Source organism: Drosophila willistoni (assembly GCF_018902025.1).
Source record: "Drosophila willistoni isolate 14030-0811.24 chromosome 2R unlocalized genomic scaffold, UCI_dwil_1.1 Seg200, whole genome shotgun sequence".
NCBI classification, from domain to species: Eukaryota; Metazoa; Arthropoda; class Insecta; order Diptera; family Drosophilidae; genus Drosophila; species Drosophila willistoni.
In genome coordinates this window covers 2,050,373-2,066,852 of record NW_025814051.1, presented here as the reverse complement: position 1 = coordinate 2,066,852, position 16,480 = coordinate 2,050,373, and the positions used below count along the sequence as shown (strand labels likewise).

The 16,480-nt window shown below is 35.0% G+C and overlaps 1 protein-coding gene and 1 long non-coding RNA gene across 2 annotated transcripts in view; one reads left to right on the top strand and one right to left on the bottom strand.

Moving 5' to 3' along the window:
- LOC6641587 (neural cell adhesion molecule 2) overlaps positions 1-16,480 on the top strand; it is a 70,959-nt gene that overhangs the window by 16,135 nt on the left and 38,344 nt on the right. The gene's annotated exons all lie outside the window — the stretch shown is intronic.
- Positions 13,884-15,010, bottom strand: LOC124460361. The gene is made up of 2 exons (XR_006954283.1): positions 14,389-15,010; positions 13,884-14,302 (listed from the first exon to the last, which is right to left on the bottom strand). It is a non-coding gene; the product is annotated as an uncharacterized LOC124460361 (long non-coding RNA).

Below are 16,480 nucleotides of genomic sequence, written 5' to 3'. Positions count from 1 at the left end.
GGGCGGAAGGGGGCGTGGCAAAAATTTGAAACAAACTCGATAAGCGTACATACTACACGAGACTGCATACCAAATTTGGTGGCTCTAGCTCTTATAGTCTCAGAGATCTAGGTGTTCATACGGACGGACGGACGGACGGACGGACGGACGGACGGACGGACGGACGGACGGACGGACAGACGGACATGGCTAGATCGACTCGGTTGTTGATCCTGATCAGGAATATATATACTTTGTGGGGTCGGAGATGCTTCCTTCTGCCTGTTACATACATTTTGGCGACTTTAATATACCATTTCACCCTATGGGTGTATGGTATAAAAAGAGTGTGGCAGAGTGAAAGAGTGTGAGAGGGAGCGAGAGAGAGAGATAGAAAGAAAAGGGGTGTTCCGGCTACTATATACACTCAGAGAAATTACATAAATTTAATATGCATGAAACAGCAAAGAGGTGAGAAACGTTGAAGATATATCTGCAAATGGACGACTAAGGAAAATTAAAGGACAAAAAAACAAATAAACTTGAATGAATTGCTAGCAATGCAGCAACTGTTTGTTCCTCAAAAACATAACTTATGAACCGGTTGAACACTACCCACCACAACTTTTTAAGTTTTTGTTTTCGAATCTGATCAATATTTTTTTAAAAGAGTTAATCAAACAGGTTGCATATAATGCAAATGATTATCTTCTTTAACAGACTAAACATAGAATTTGGAATCACATAACATTTAATTTACTCATATAAAATGTAACCACTAACCATAGAACACATAGATGGGACAAACTCATGATTTTTTGATTGCAAACGCTAGCCTAGTCATGGAACCCCAGAGAACTTCGGGAAAACCCGAACGCTCTCACTCTCAATGAGAGCGTAAAATGGGGAGAGGGCAAAGCAGCTACGAAAAAATTTCAGTCTAGCACAGACTACCGAACGACGAAGGCAGGCCTACGTCGCTTGTGATTTCGTTCTGTCTATGTATGTGTACACTCGTCGGTACATGCTCAGGCTTCGTAGTGTGTGTGTGACGTGAAGTTGTACAACATCGCATTTCAATAGCTCGCTCGACCAAAATTTTTCATTTTCGACAAAACAGCGGCAATGCGAATAGGATATGCCCCTGTCGAAAGAATATCAAGAAATATTGGCATCAGCTACGTATGTATCCCGGTGGCTGTGCCGATAGAGTGTTTGCTTGGCAATAGGAATGTCGCTGGTTCGAATCCCAACTCGATTATCGTTAACGAAGTTTTTTTTGTCTATTTTCATTTTGTTTTTTTTTTCCTTTTGTTTATTTTTATTTTTTTATTTTTATATAAATAAAAAAAATAGACAAAAAAAAACTTCGTTAACGATAATCGAGTTGGGATTCGAACCAGCGACATTCCTATTGCCAAGCAAACACTCTATCGGCACAGCCACCGGGATACATACGTAGCTGATGCCAATATTTCTTGATATTCTTTCGACAGGGGCATATCCTATTCGCATTGCCGCTGTTTTGTCGAAAATGAAAAATTTTGGTCGAGCGAGCTATTGAAATGCGATGTTGTACAACTTCACGTCACACACACACTACGAAGCCTGAGCATGTACCGACGAGTGTACACATACATAGACAGAACGAAATCACAAGCGACGTAGGCCTGCCTTCGTCGTTCGGTAGTCTGTGCTAGACTGAAATTTTTTCGTAGCTGCTTTGCCCTCTCCCCATTTTACGCTCTCATTGAGAGTGAGAGCGTTCGGGTTTTCCCGAAGTTCTCTGGGGTTCCATGACTAGGCTAGCGTTTGCAATCAAAAAATCATGAGTTTGTCCCATCTATGTGTTCTATGGTTAGTGATGTAACTCTAATATAGAAAAGAGCAAAATTTATTGAATAGAGCATCAACTTTGACAATTACATGCAAGATTAAATATACAACAAAGTACATTGATCAAGTCGACTTATTTTTGCTAATAATCTTTATCTTATTAGCTTTAAGTTAAGTTTATGTTTCAAGTTGTTGAATAGAAAAAAAAACTATATATGTATACATATTTATATAAAATATCTAACGCCCACACAGAAACCGCAATGAATCAAAATCAAAATACAATTTTAAGCAGCTTAGAGGCAGCCAACTGAAATGTAATTAAATACAGAAGCTTTCAAACAAATACAAGCAAACATAAATAAGAAAACAAATATGTATGCATATAACTACATATGTATATAACAGGTATATATATATAATTGGATTTGTTTGTGTATGTATGCTCTTTATGCGAGCTAATAAGTTAGTTTATTTATTTGATCTATTCAAGCATATGAAAGAGCGTGAAAATATTAATTGACAGAGTGTTGAATAGATTTTGCCCTCCTTTGAATTCAGTAAACTGACCGCAAAAGTTTTTGCGATTGTATTAAAGGTCTGTATATATGTATGTGTGCATGTTTATATATACAAAAGTGTTCGTATAACTAATATATTGTTTGTAACAGAATGTGTAACAGGCACTTTGCATTATTTCCTAATTAAAGTTTAATTAGTTGACCAAATTTGTACATAATACATCTCATACCGATTGCCATAGAAATGGTAATAATAATAGCAAGGGCAAAGGCATCCAACCACATCAGCAACTAACCATGACCACAACCCTTGGAAATGTTAGCGAAAATGTCAAAATGTGTCAAATCGTAAATGATGTTGGGAGTGAGAATGGCAGGGCTGCAAAACCAACTCTGAAAACCACAGTCATCCCACTAGATATGGAGAATTTACAAGAGATTCTCTTTCGCTCTCTCTCTCTCTCTCTCCCTCTGTTGAATTTGGTTTGCAATTTGTGTCTAATTAGAGCGCATACACAAAATTCATGCTTTAAAAGGTAAATTTCATCAATGCCATCAAAAGTAATAGAGAATGCTCTTTTATGTCTTAACTAGTTAGTCATACAATTAATTTCAGGGCATTTTATCTACGGTCTAGACTGAACGCTCCTGCTGCGATGCGCTCAATTAGGGGTGCAATGAACTTGCTCACTTTCACTGTAATGGCTGTAATCAGCCATGGGTTTAACGACATTAGGGCTAGGAGCTTCGAACTTTGTCAACGCTAAGTAAGAAATGCCACTGTCCGGCTAAAAAGTTTCTCATGGCTATAGCCTAATGAGACGTCAAGTTGAAACATCAAAGCCTCAGCAGCGTGAATACAGAATATGCTAATAATTGTGGCCAAGATTAACCCTCATCAAAGGCGAAACTTTTTCCTCAAACGATGCGGATGAATAGTTCATGAACAAAAAGGAAAAGAAAAATTGCCATAGTAAAAGGTGCCGATGGGAAAACTCAGTCAGAAGTACCAAATGAATATGAATGACATACTACTTTAAGAACAATTTTGATTTGTTTTTGAATTAAGATAAGTTGCTTTTTTTTGTTTGGCTTGCTGCAGTGCTAATACGGGCAAGTGCATACATATGTGAACCTTGAATTTATATATGTAATATTTGAATATTGTAAAAAGAATTTATTTCAAAGAACTGCTATAAGTACATATTATTATTCATGTAATGTCACAAGCCTTAAATCAGTCGAATAAAATCTCAAGTACAAATACGCGAAAAGAAGTGTCCATGATAAAAATCTGGTATCATGCAAACAACAATTTTCGAGTACGAGCAATGCCAAGTATATTCAAGTAAAAACAAAAATTATTCAATACTACAATTACTCTAATACATTCATAATCAAATTCAGAAAACTACACCAGAATTTTGACATATTTTTAGTAGTTTTTTGGCGATAGGCGCCCAATATTCAATGTTGAAAATATTATAATAAATACTAGAATAATAATAAAATAATAAGTTATAACAAAAGTTCTAATGATGTTATATATTAAATAATTAAGAAAATAATCAATATGAGGAAAAATTATAAATCGAGGCCTCAAAGGCTTCAGTGGAAAAAACTTAACTAGAGTTATATTTGAATCCCCATCCTCCTCTTGCAATAATGAATAAATTTTATCAACAGGTGAAAAGGTACTAATTAATAAATACATATCAGATGTCACCAACACTTAAAACTGGATACAAAGAGTAATTTTATTGGAGAATACTTTTTCCAGCATTGAAAAATTAAAACAAATGTTCATCAATAGCATTTTTAATTAATTAAAAATTAATCGAGTTAATTTTTTTAAAAAGGTTCTCAGGTCTGTTTTTGAAGTAAATGCAATAAGCAATTCTTTCATCCATCCTTTTGTGAGTTAATGTCCTTTGTGCGTTAACTTTTTGACGCCATCTCTTGGAAAATTTACATGGCTCGCAATGGCAGGTGTGAAATGTAAATGCGCTAAAGTTCTGTTGACTGCCGGCTATGCACATATACATACATACATGCACATCGCAAACACACATTCGCATATATACATATATAGAGCTCGTCGTTTACCTTTTGCCAACTTTAATTACTTTGGGAAAAGTTAAAGGCACATGCGAGGTGACGTCTAACTTTTTAATTAGTTGCCCGCCTGGCTTCATTCGCATTCGTAGTTCCCATTTGGTGCCTTCAAAGCAATCATCGCAGGATTCCAGGACCAACTCAATGGCAATCGGCACAGGTACGCAATGAAACAGGAAGCAACTGAGGAAGAGGTCTTGTTTAACATGCTGTTAACATGCAAATCGGAAAAATGCAAGGCAAGCAAATATGTAATAATAATAATTGAAGTCACCTTTTTGTCAGCACCTGTCGATATAATCGGACAACCAGAAAGGACATAAAGAGAAATTGTCGTCCGCTCTGTATCTCTCTCTCTCCCTTTCTCTCTGCTTGAATGTATTTCGATATCGGTAATCTTAATCCGGTCGGGGTTATGCATGAGTTTTTGGTCCATTGGAGGTCCTTGGGCTGCTTTCGTATGTAAACTCATTTCGCCAAACCTGCTAATTTACTTGAACCAGTCAGCCAGCCAGCCATATACCCAAACCACTGATCATTATTGGATTTTGTGGGCAAAAGTCGAACGCCGTGTGCGTATTGTAGGCGTATGGGCGTGTCTCAGGTGAATATAAATAAGCCTTAACTTAACCTGCCATCGTGCGATAGCATACTATGGCATTATAACATAGCTATTTCAGGCAACAAATTGCACGTTAATACTAAAAACTTCAAGACGAAGTTGGCAAAGGAGACCTGATTTAGCTTTAAGTATAGACTATGTGGGCCTTGAATAATATTGAAACATCGTTTTTCTCCAATTCGTTGGATACCATTGGGAAAGCATTTGATGTCTGACTTTCAGTACAAAGGTGTGTACGTGTGTGGTGTACGATTCAGTGGGATTTAATGCCAGTCAATCAATCAGCCATTCAGGCCATTTAGTCAGTCTATCAATCAATAAGGGCACAAGGAACGTGATATTCATTTTAAAACAGTTTAACGCATTTTCTATGCATTACCCTTTACGAGTAAATTTAAGTTCAACTCATTTCGGCTTCAATTTGGTTTAACTTTAAGCTTAACTGACTTAAGTGCAAATTATGAAGCAATTTTCTGTTCTCTACTCAAAAATCGGAGTGTCATAGTCAAATGCTTGCTTCAAGCTCTTTTTCCTAAAAGTCCCTTGTATATATGTTATCCAAGAACTCTTACCCCAGGCAAAAGTACAAAAAACGAGAAAAATCTTTTTAACACACACATAGAAAAGTGTCCCACAAAATGCGAGGATATGCGATATGCACATTGCACTTGGCTTTCACAAAGCAACCAAAATTAATAAAAAAAAAAAGAAAAAGGCAAATCAAAAATTTCTATTGCATGATATTGATATACTCTGTGAATTTATTTTTTTCGTGTAAATAGTATGCATTATATTTATATTTTTTGTATCCTTGTTGTACAAAAATAGTATTTGTAAAAATGCTTAATGATGACTCCATCGTTCGATGATCTGTGTTGTGCCTTAATCAAAACAATATTCAGTTAAAACTAAATCCTTAGAATAGTCTGGGTACAAGATAATATTTAATGTGTCTCTAAAAGAGAAACTAAATATTACATGTCTGCTGTTGGAAGAGTATGCGGATGTGTGAAATAAGTGTATGTCAACGACAGTAGAATTTGGATTGAAGAAATGGTTATATAGATAGATAAGGGGTTAGAAAAGTGTTAGCAGGGGAATATGCAATTGAAATGGCATTAACATTTAGCAAATGGCAATGGCATAAGATACGAGATACGAGAGGAAGAGAAAATGCCGTGGCAGGGTAGAGCAGCATCTGCACTTTGCCAAAATCAAACAATTCCACGTTGAATGTCTGCGAAAATTGCACGTCTCCAGGAGTAGAACTTCAAGCTGTAGTCCCCAGTCTTAGCTACCAGTTGAAGTGCGTGTGAGTGTGTATGTGTGTGTGTGTGAGTGTGCCAAGCACGTTTTGTTCGATTCGTTTCGTTGCATTTCATTTGATTTGCTGCCTCAATTGCGCACTTTTCTGCTACCGCTGCGGTCCATCCAAATCAAATAGTCAGCTTGCTTCTAGTTTTTGCCATCTCTGTCTTGCTTCTTTTATCTCTCAGCCTTTTGCGAATATTGAGTTTTAATTTCCGCCGTCGCCATCTGGCTGCCGCAGGATATTAAAAATGAGTTGCATTTTTCTCACCACACAGAAATGAGAGAAGGAATCTAAGAAAAGAATCTTTTGCAGTCATTCCATTTGCATTTTGTTTGGGCAGTTGCTTAATGAACTCAAATGTTTGGGTTGCTTCTAGCATTTGATATATTTTTTTGTAACCCTCTTTGAACAAACTTTTTACCTGAAGAATTTTAAATGGATTTTGGTTTTGGCATCATTAAGAGTTGAGCAACATTTTTGCTTTGAAACTGACCACCAAAACCATTCTTTAAAATGGGAAAAGGTAGCTATAAAATATGCTAACATTCTCCACGGTAGCCCACAACAACTACAGAAGCAGCAATATGAAACAGCTTTTGCTCCAGCATTGTGTATACGTAACATATTGCTTCTTCTTCATCACTCGAGCTTATTTAAATGTATTTATGCAAGGGCAAGACCAGAAGAGCACAACAACAACAAAAATATCAGCACCATCAAAAGCAACAAAAACCTTTTTGGCATCAACAGCAGCAGCAACAACGGTGGTCCCATTCAACAAATTGTCAAAAGCTGCTTAGTTTAAGTTAAGTTAAAAGCCACAACAAAGAAAAAGGTAGAGTGGGTAATAGGGTAGCAAATGATTTTCATGGAAACTTCATTGATTGCAAAAATGTTTGATTTTGATCCTAAAAATGTATTTAAAATAATGAAATGACATTTTTGTTTTCATCCTATTAAAAGACAAAACTTTTTTTTCTAGTAGAAATCAATTACGAAGTTTTCCTTGTGCTGGCAACATTTCTATAAATATTTATTATTTGTGATAAGAACTTGAAATAAATGGATATTAACAACAATAAGGTGCAGTAGTAGCAGTCAGTGAGGTGGCTGTTAGTGCCTAGTGAGCTTGAAACTGTCTAACAGCTTGGAAATAGTTGGCCACATTACACGCGGCGTATACGCAATACTGTTCTTGTTGCTGCTCTTCGAGGCTAATGGCTTGTTGTTGTCCTTGTCTTCTTCTTTTCCATTCGAGTAGATGCAACAAATGCTGCAAATGAGCTGACAGTGGGTTATGATAGTGCAAAGTTACACACACACACACACACACAATAGAGATAACTTAGTATCAGGGTGCGGTCCGGGTTCAATTAAACTGCCAGCCATTAGTGTGCATATATCCCTAGTCATTATGGTTATGGCTTATGCATCGCCTTAGCACATACTTCATTTTCCACAATTCACAGTCGCATTTTCATTTAATTACGCTAGAAAGGGCTTTACTGAGCTCTCAGACACACACACAGACACAAACCTAACAATTGCACATTGTATTATATGGCTGAAAGGTTTTTCGCAGTCATTCATTAGGGCAAATGTGTGTGCAGCGTTGTGGGGAAAGGCAAAGGTGAGAATATGCCGTCGAGTACTTGGAAAAGTTATTTAGACTCTTGCATTGTACCCCAGACGCGGCACCGTGGATGTCTCAAAAACAGTTAGTATAAGTTGCAAATTAGATGTTGGTCTAAAATATTATCAATATTTCTTAAATTTTTTTTTTTAATTTCGTGTAAGCATTAGAAAATATTAAGGATAAAAAAAGCTTCTACTTTTACTCGAGGAAGATAAGCTTTTATTCAGTTTACGTGACTGTTGGTGGAAGTAGAAATTAAAAATTGAAAAAATAACTACAAAATAAAATAGAATTAAAAAAATTAAAAAATTCAATAGCTCTTTCCAATCGATGGAAATATTTTAATTTTTTTTTTTTGACATTGGAAGAGATTATCAACAGTTTTAGTAGTCAATTTAATTTCATACTCATTATTTCATTCAGTATTTAAAAACTTGCGTTTTTTAAAGGACAATACTACTGCTCAATTTGCTTACACTAGCTAAGAAAATTTAAATAGTATACAAAATTATTGATAAATAATTTGAAATAAGAAATTACAACACATTTGTATAATTTAAAAAACGTTGAATAAAGCTTTTTAACTTCAGCAATCAATGCTATATAAATTTTGTAATTCTTAGTTTTAGAGCGTTTCAATAGTGCCTTAGAAATCTCAATTGTAGGAGATCTCTATTTCAATTCAAGTAAAATGCTCTACTATACCTACAACCATATCAAATTTAGATAAATAAAATTTGTATATTACCACTGTGCCGACCGCAAAAAAAGGGAAACTTATTGTCACTGTTTTCTTTTTTGTTTATGGTTTTTAAGTGTCTGATATATTGGGAAAGTTGGGTTCCTCCCTTTACCTTTGGGTGTGTTAGTTGGCATGTCTCAAGTGCATGCAAATGAAGCAAACTTTGTCTTGCAGTGCACTTGCACTTATTTACTTTATTGTGTGTGACAGCGCGTCCTGAAAGAGCCTGGCGCTCCTTGATCACATGTTATTGCTAAATTATTCTCTTTAAGCAATGTGGTGTAAATGGCTTTTGTCACTGGATGTCCACTAATTGCCTAAAATATTTAAACTGGATACTTTTCAGTCTTTTTGCCCCGTCTGCGACTGTGGTGCATGTCTGTGTGTTGTTGTTTTGGTATTTTAAATTTGATTGCACAGGTAAATATTTGCACACACCGTATAAGCTAAATTTAGGACAAGGGAACAAGGGCGGATGATGGGGAAAGGGATCACGCGGCATGCAGCATGTTGTATGTGGTTTTTATACGGTTTTGTGTTTTGTGCGCACAGCTTTCGTTTTTATTGCATTTTGCTGGTGTTGTTGTTTTCGTTTGGATGTTGGTGCTCTGTAGTCGGCAGAAAGTGGCTTAACTTTTAGACAAAAACCCCATTTTGGCTATAACAACAACAAAAACTAGAAAATGCATTTTAGGCTCTCTATCTCAAAGCAACAGCAACAGTTCCCATCAACGAGCATGGTCTGCTATTTGCATGTTTTTGTTCGTTTAAATAAAATGGGGGGAAGCAAAAAAAAATCAATAAAATCAACATCAAATATTTTCTGCATTCAGAGCAAAAACCAACTCAACGCCCGGAACATAAAATATGTAAAAGCCAACCATGCCGCGTAAATGCGGCAGATTTATTTTTATGCAATGTGCCCCCTAACCATGCCTCCACGTGAGCCCTATCTGGCCTTGTTCCGTGTAACCACAGATATGCCCTGAAAAAAAAAAATATATAAATATATATACGCAAAATATCCTTTCAATGATTTAAATAGAAAAAGGTTATTGATAACGTAAAATGAAAATATCGCAAATTTGGTTTACAAAAAAAATGTTTTTTTCCTCTTTTATGTTTGGGTTTTACTTTTGAAAAAAAGATATAAACTAACAAGACTTGTTATTGTCATTAAATTTGTTCTTATAGCTAAAATTATAATGCACTTTTGAAAACATAATATAATATCTCTAAAAAATGTACATCCTTTTGTCGTTATCAAAATATTAAACTGGGATTAAGATACAACTAAAATACTAAACAAATATTCTGTAAGATTTGTATTGAAAAGAAATTTAAACTGGATTTAAATATTGAAAACAAAATAAACTTTTGCATAAGACCTTCCATTTTTATTCACCTAGACAAATTTAATAGTGATGCCAGCAGTTATGCAAACTTTTACAGTTCTTTTCGTAAAAGTATTACCAAAACAAACAAACAAAAAAAAAAAAACAACTATTTTGCAATTTATTTGGTTTGTTTATTTGTTGTTGCCCCAGTTAGATAGACATCCTGGATATAGGATTTTATTTCGTTATTTTGAGGAAAACTTTTTGACTAAATGCATTTTTTACGCTCGAAACATGTTAGGCGCGGTTAAATGGTCCAAACGGCTTTTACATCTACATCACAGGCAATAAAACCAAATCGTATTCGAAAAAGCTGCATTGATCAAAATTTATGTGAATTTTATCAAGTGTTTACCAGCAGAGCAAAACAACAACAGAAGTAATACTAAAGCCTATATGAATCTTCTAAAGCAATGTTTGCTGCATGCAGACAGTTAGATAAGCGTACAACGTTACGTATGCGTAATAAATTTACTACACATACATACATATAAAAGGCGCCTGTCTCTCGGTTGCCAAAGTGACTATCTGTCTGAATGTCGGGCTGTCTGTCAGACTTCTTCTCGACGACTGATGCTTATTGTTTTTCGCTCATCTTAGGTATGTGTTGTGCTTATCAAACCGTGTGGAAAAGTATGAACAAGTATTTAAAATTTTGCTCGGCTCTTGGCACGTGCTTGGAGCTTAAGTGTACACAAAGTTTTTGGCATGTGACAGGCAGTCTCAAAGAGCAAAATGACGGGTAAAAGGGTAGGTTGTACCAAAGAGCAGGCAAACATACCGTGTAAATAATGACTTAGGCTTGAACACCTTGCAAAATTTTTGTTTAACTTTCACCTCTAAGGTGAAAAACAGTCAATTAAATTTTTCGTAATGACTCGGAAGATAGAAATAAACACCCAAAGAATTAATGACTGAAATATACATATGAAATATGCTGCATTTTTAAAATTCTTTTAACTCCATCACCAGATTATTTTTCTCTTGGTAAATTCTTTTGCTTGATGCCTGCAAACTGAATGGAGATGAATTTAAAAGACAATGCGCCATGCTTGTCCATGCTGTTTGTTGTTTCACATGCTCGACTCCATTAACAATATGTTTTTCTTTAACATCAACGACAACAGCAGTAGGAAAAACAGACACTCCATATATGTATGCGGGACAAGAAGAGTTCTCTCGAAACATGTCGCTTCAATTTTGTGTCTATGTGACGATGCCATGCCATTGCCATGTTTGCGGTTACCAGCCACGCCTCTTTACCTCCACCAAGCATACAGAAACAAAAAACAAAAAACACAAAAATTGGAAGGCAAATTAAGTCCCCCGAAGCTTTGGTAAAACTTCGCTGTTCCGACAAAATGCGTTTCGCTTATTTTGTCAGTCGGAAAAGCCTGTTTCTGAGTATGTTGTATGTGTGTGTTCATTTGGAAAATTTAAAATCTTTCTTTTTACAATAATTGTAACTTTTGCACTTAATCAAATGTAAAATAATAGTATAATTTTCATTTATTTTACAATTTTTGTGAAACTATTGCCTACTTTTCTGGGTATCACAAGAAGTCAGGAGTAACATCAACAATATTCCAATTATTGGTAATAGAATTTAAGCTTGGTCGACCTTTATATTAAAGTTTACTAAGTTGTCTATAAATAAACTCTACTGCATCTTTTTGGGAATAAAATTTCATACATTTTTCTTTTTTGGATTTTTATTTAACTTATTTTGGTTACTAACCGCTTTTCTCTCAGTGCAGTAACGTTTTAGTGGCTACTAGATTTCTGCCTCAATAGTCATTTGGCTTTTTGGTCTAATTTAAGTGGCAAAACATCAAAGTGTCGAGCTTGGAGCTTGTTGAGATTTTGCAGGCCCAACAGCCAAAATGTAGCAAGACTAAGTGGCCGCTAGTTGTGTTTCGCCTTCCATTCCCTGCAACTACTAACAGCGGCAATTTAGGAGACTTGTTATGTAGGACAGTGGGGACACAAGTGGGTAACATACATTCACACACACACACACACAAACTCGAAAAGGACACACATATATATAACGTCTCTTAAATTTAAGCTTCAAATGTAGATAAGCCAAAAACCACATAGAGCTAAAAAAAGAATGAAATTTGTTGTCTACTTGCCAAATGTTTGGGCCATACTTTAAGGCATACTTAGGAAGATAGAAGATTTTTCATTTAAATTTTTGGATAGATATTTTATGGGGAAATGCATTTTACTCTTTGGCACAGTTGGCTGCATCTCATATCCCACATGATCTAAGCCGCAATTACGCTCAAGTGCGTTCCCCAGATTGCAATTGCATCTTAAGTTTAGGCAAGAAAAAACATAAAAAAAATTTTTACAAATTTTTTCAGTTGCCAAAAATACACAAAAATAGAGGAAGTCGCAAAAGAAGGCAATAAATTTCGTATGCATAAATAAGGCGATAGTAACGACTTGAGATAGGGGATAAAAATCAGGATGTGGATACTACCTACTTCTAACGACTGGAGACCAGCAGGAAGTTGCGTAAGGACTCTCTTGCTCTGCATGAATTGCTGCAAAGTTATATGCAAGTTTCTTCTTTTGTTGTGACATAAAGCAAATGTCACACATCATAAAGTTTCAGTAACATTTTGTTAGCTAAGTACTTTGGGACCAAAGAAAATTGGCACCCTTAAGAAAAAGGCAAACTAATTGCATTTCATTTTGCAAAGAATGTAACAAAAAAATATACAAAATTACAAATCTTTTTGTGTAGTTTTAATTAGAAATATTTTTCACTAACAAATAACAAATAGGAGAAATGTTTTTTTTTGTATACTTAGGCAAAGTGCCAACTGCATTGGCAAGTTATTTTGTATTTGTTGAATTTTTTTTTTTTTTTTTGCACGCTCGCACTGGTCTGTCGCGTAAGTATAAAGAATGACAAAAAGAACTGGAAACAGAAACTAATAAAGTTTTTTCTCTTAAACTTTTCAATTGAAAGAAGACGACAAACTATAAGTTTTTCATATAAGAGTTTGTTGCTGTTTGAAAAATTGTTGTTTAGACATTTAATACTTTGGGATATGTTGCTTAATTAAATTCACTAAATGAGCCAAGCTCACGTACACGCCATGATGTCAGGGTAAGTACTCAGAAGCAATTAGTTTAACTATGATAGATGGCAAACTTTTTATGTCATTGTCAGTTAGTTAGGCAAACTATATGCCAAAGTTTCTTTAGCTTACACTCCTTTGAAAAATGTCGAGAACTCATAGGATATGTTATCTAGATACAATCACAAGCACAAACACCAACAAACACACACACACACACGTAGACATGGAGATGGTTTTGCTAATTTAAATATTTTGTGGTTTCAACTGACAACCACTCAAAAAACAATAGCAACAACAACAACAGCATCAGCCACAACAACAACAACAACAACACAACACAAAAAGCAACAAGAAATTTTAATTAAAATACCTAATAGTTTGGGAAAGTTTTCCCAGCATCTAAAATCAATAGTCAGCCATTTTAATCAAATTCAACTTCAAAGCAAAAGTTGTAAAAAAAAGGTTCAATTTAGATAATCAAAGCTTTTGCTTAAAGCCAGAAATAAAGGGAGCTGAAGCAAACTGAAAATGGCATATAAAAGCAAAAAAAAAAAAGAGTGCAACAATTGAGTTTTATTACACTTTCCAAGGGAGCCATGCAAGATGAAATGTTAGATAAATTAAATATATTGTTGGAAAGCAACATTCCAGTTTAATTAAAGCAATTGGTTAGACACATATCTCATATTTTATTGCTTTAACAAGTCTAACTACTAGAAACACTTTTCATCCACTTGTCCTATTAGAGTGTGGATTCCATTTTAATTATCAGATATGCATTTAATTACTTTAACTATTCATTATGAAACTTCCATGGAAGTACGATCAATCTGAGTCAATTATATATATGTATATATGTATGCCTTGTTTGCGTTAATTACCAACTATTTGTCTTTGACTCCCAAAATTTATCTGATGGCAAACACTAAGTATAGCAATTTGACAGCAATTTCTTGTTTATCCTTTGGCATCTTATTGAAGTGCATAGTTTTGGCTTGTGACAAATTGCCAGACGATTGTTAGAAAATGGCATGTGTGAACGTGCTGCAATTTGCGAAACGATGGTAGGGGATATGGGGAGAAGCTAAGCGCAAAAACGAATAACGAGAACAAAGTTTCATGCAACTCACTTGCCAAAGCCAAATTCAAATTCTGTTTCGTCGTTTGTAATAAACTTTGTTTATAACGCGCTTCATCGTCGCCGTTCTCGTCGTCGCCTTCGCCGTCTGGAAAATTTGTGCAAACATGCAAGCATTGAGGAAAATGCATATTACGGAATGGGGAAGAGATCGTTGAGCCAGCTAGAGGCAGTGGCCGTGGCAGGAAAGGCATTCCCTGCAAAAGGAAACGGAAGTCGATTGCACAATGCACACTATCAGCTCTACTACTAAGAAGAGTGAGATGGTAGTAGTCCGGGAGTAGTTCGCCTGACCAGGTCCCAGCAATTCGGGCTGGCATGTTGGAAATGTGCAACATTTGGCTGCCGCTTGTTTAACGCATTTTAATTTTGATTAACGACTGACGACGACAACGACGATGGCGGCGGCGACGGCAACGCATTGTAGTTTCAGGATGAGGATGTTTTCCCAAGAAATCTGTTTGGATTATGCCAAACAAATTGCAATTCGCTGTTAAAGATTTGCAGTATAACATTTTTAAAGTACTTTCCAACGAAAATAATCAACTATTTATGTTTGAATATTAAAATCCAAGGAAACGGAAAGAAATTAAAAAAGCATTACGTGTACGAAATCTAATTTATTGTGCGTTTGTGTTTTTTTTTTTTTAGTTGTTATAAAACTGAATTGTAAAGCAGAGTAAAGAAGATCATAATAAATATGAGTCAAAATATATATATTAGAAAAGCATTCCCTTGCTTCAATGATATAGCGACTAATTCAGAGCTTTCAAAGACTTAAATTTATGTAAAATGGAGTACATTTAATATTGTTTAATGGGCCGAAAAATTCGATACATTATGACATTTCAGTCCCTTAGCATTATTTGTATATTAACTGACAGAGCAAAGCTTTATATACTGATGTAATAGTCTTTCAAAGTCAAGGGCACAATAAATATTTTAATGTCTTTGGGAAATGCTTTTATGAATCTACAAGATGAAAGTTTTTTTTGTTTACTATGCCATTAGACCCTTTTTTTTTGGTTTTTTCCTAATCAATTAATTGCATAGCATATTTTCAGTCTTAAGTCAGCTGCGACTCTCAGCAGGAGGTCAACCCAAAACATTGAAAGGAAAAATCCGAGAAAAAATAGAAAATCTGAGCTCATGCTGTGGCAAATTGTTGAAGCTGATTTATTATTTATTGCTTACGGGGTTTTACTCTCTATGATTTATCTCGTTTGAAATGTCAAGCAAGAGGCATTGTTTGTGGAATTTGTAAAAGACTAAGTAAACGAGATTTTGAGAATCGTGAAAATCATGATAGGGCTGTAAAATTTCATTTAAATTTTTTTCTTTCTGTTTGCTTACAAATAATATGATTAATGGTGGGCCTAAGGATAGCTGGATACGTATACATATATAGGTACATACATACAAAAACATTTATTTGTATGTATATGTACCACACATAATCAATCCGGGTCCTGTTAGTCCTTGGGGCGACATTCTGATAATGTTGTCATTTCTATCATAAATCGCAGCGGCTTTTACATTAAATATGCAACACAAAAAGCTGTTTAAATAACTAATAATTATCTTGTTTCATGGTGCCATAGAAGAGAAGTGGGCCAAGATTGGGCGGTGGTGTGAGGCGTGGCGTATAATTTGTTGTGTTGTGCGCTTTGTGTGTAAGCAATTTATATGCATAAGCCGCTTAGTTTGAAATTAATTAAAATTAACATGAATAAAAAAGAATAGAAAATAAAACTTACTAACAATAACAACTAATTCCTTGTCATGGTTAAATGTTTATATGTTATACATATACATGTAGGCACAAAAACAAAAATGCAGTCATTTATTGTTAATGACATTGTAAGCCCAATAAATAATTGATATTCCATGTTGTTTATTTGTCGTTTATTCCCACCGCATATTAACCAAACTTATTTAAAGCGAAAATGTTATATGAATATATCTATACGGAAATTCGCAGACAAATATTGAAACTATATGCAACTATACCATATAAGCATTTTGTTTGTTTGTTAATTAAATAAGCCCATCTCCATTTCTGGCTCTCTCTATCTCTCTCTGCC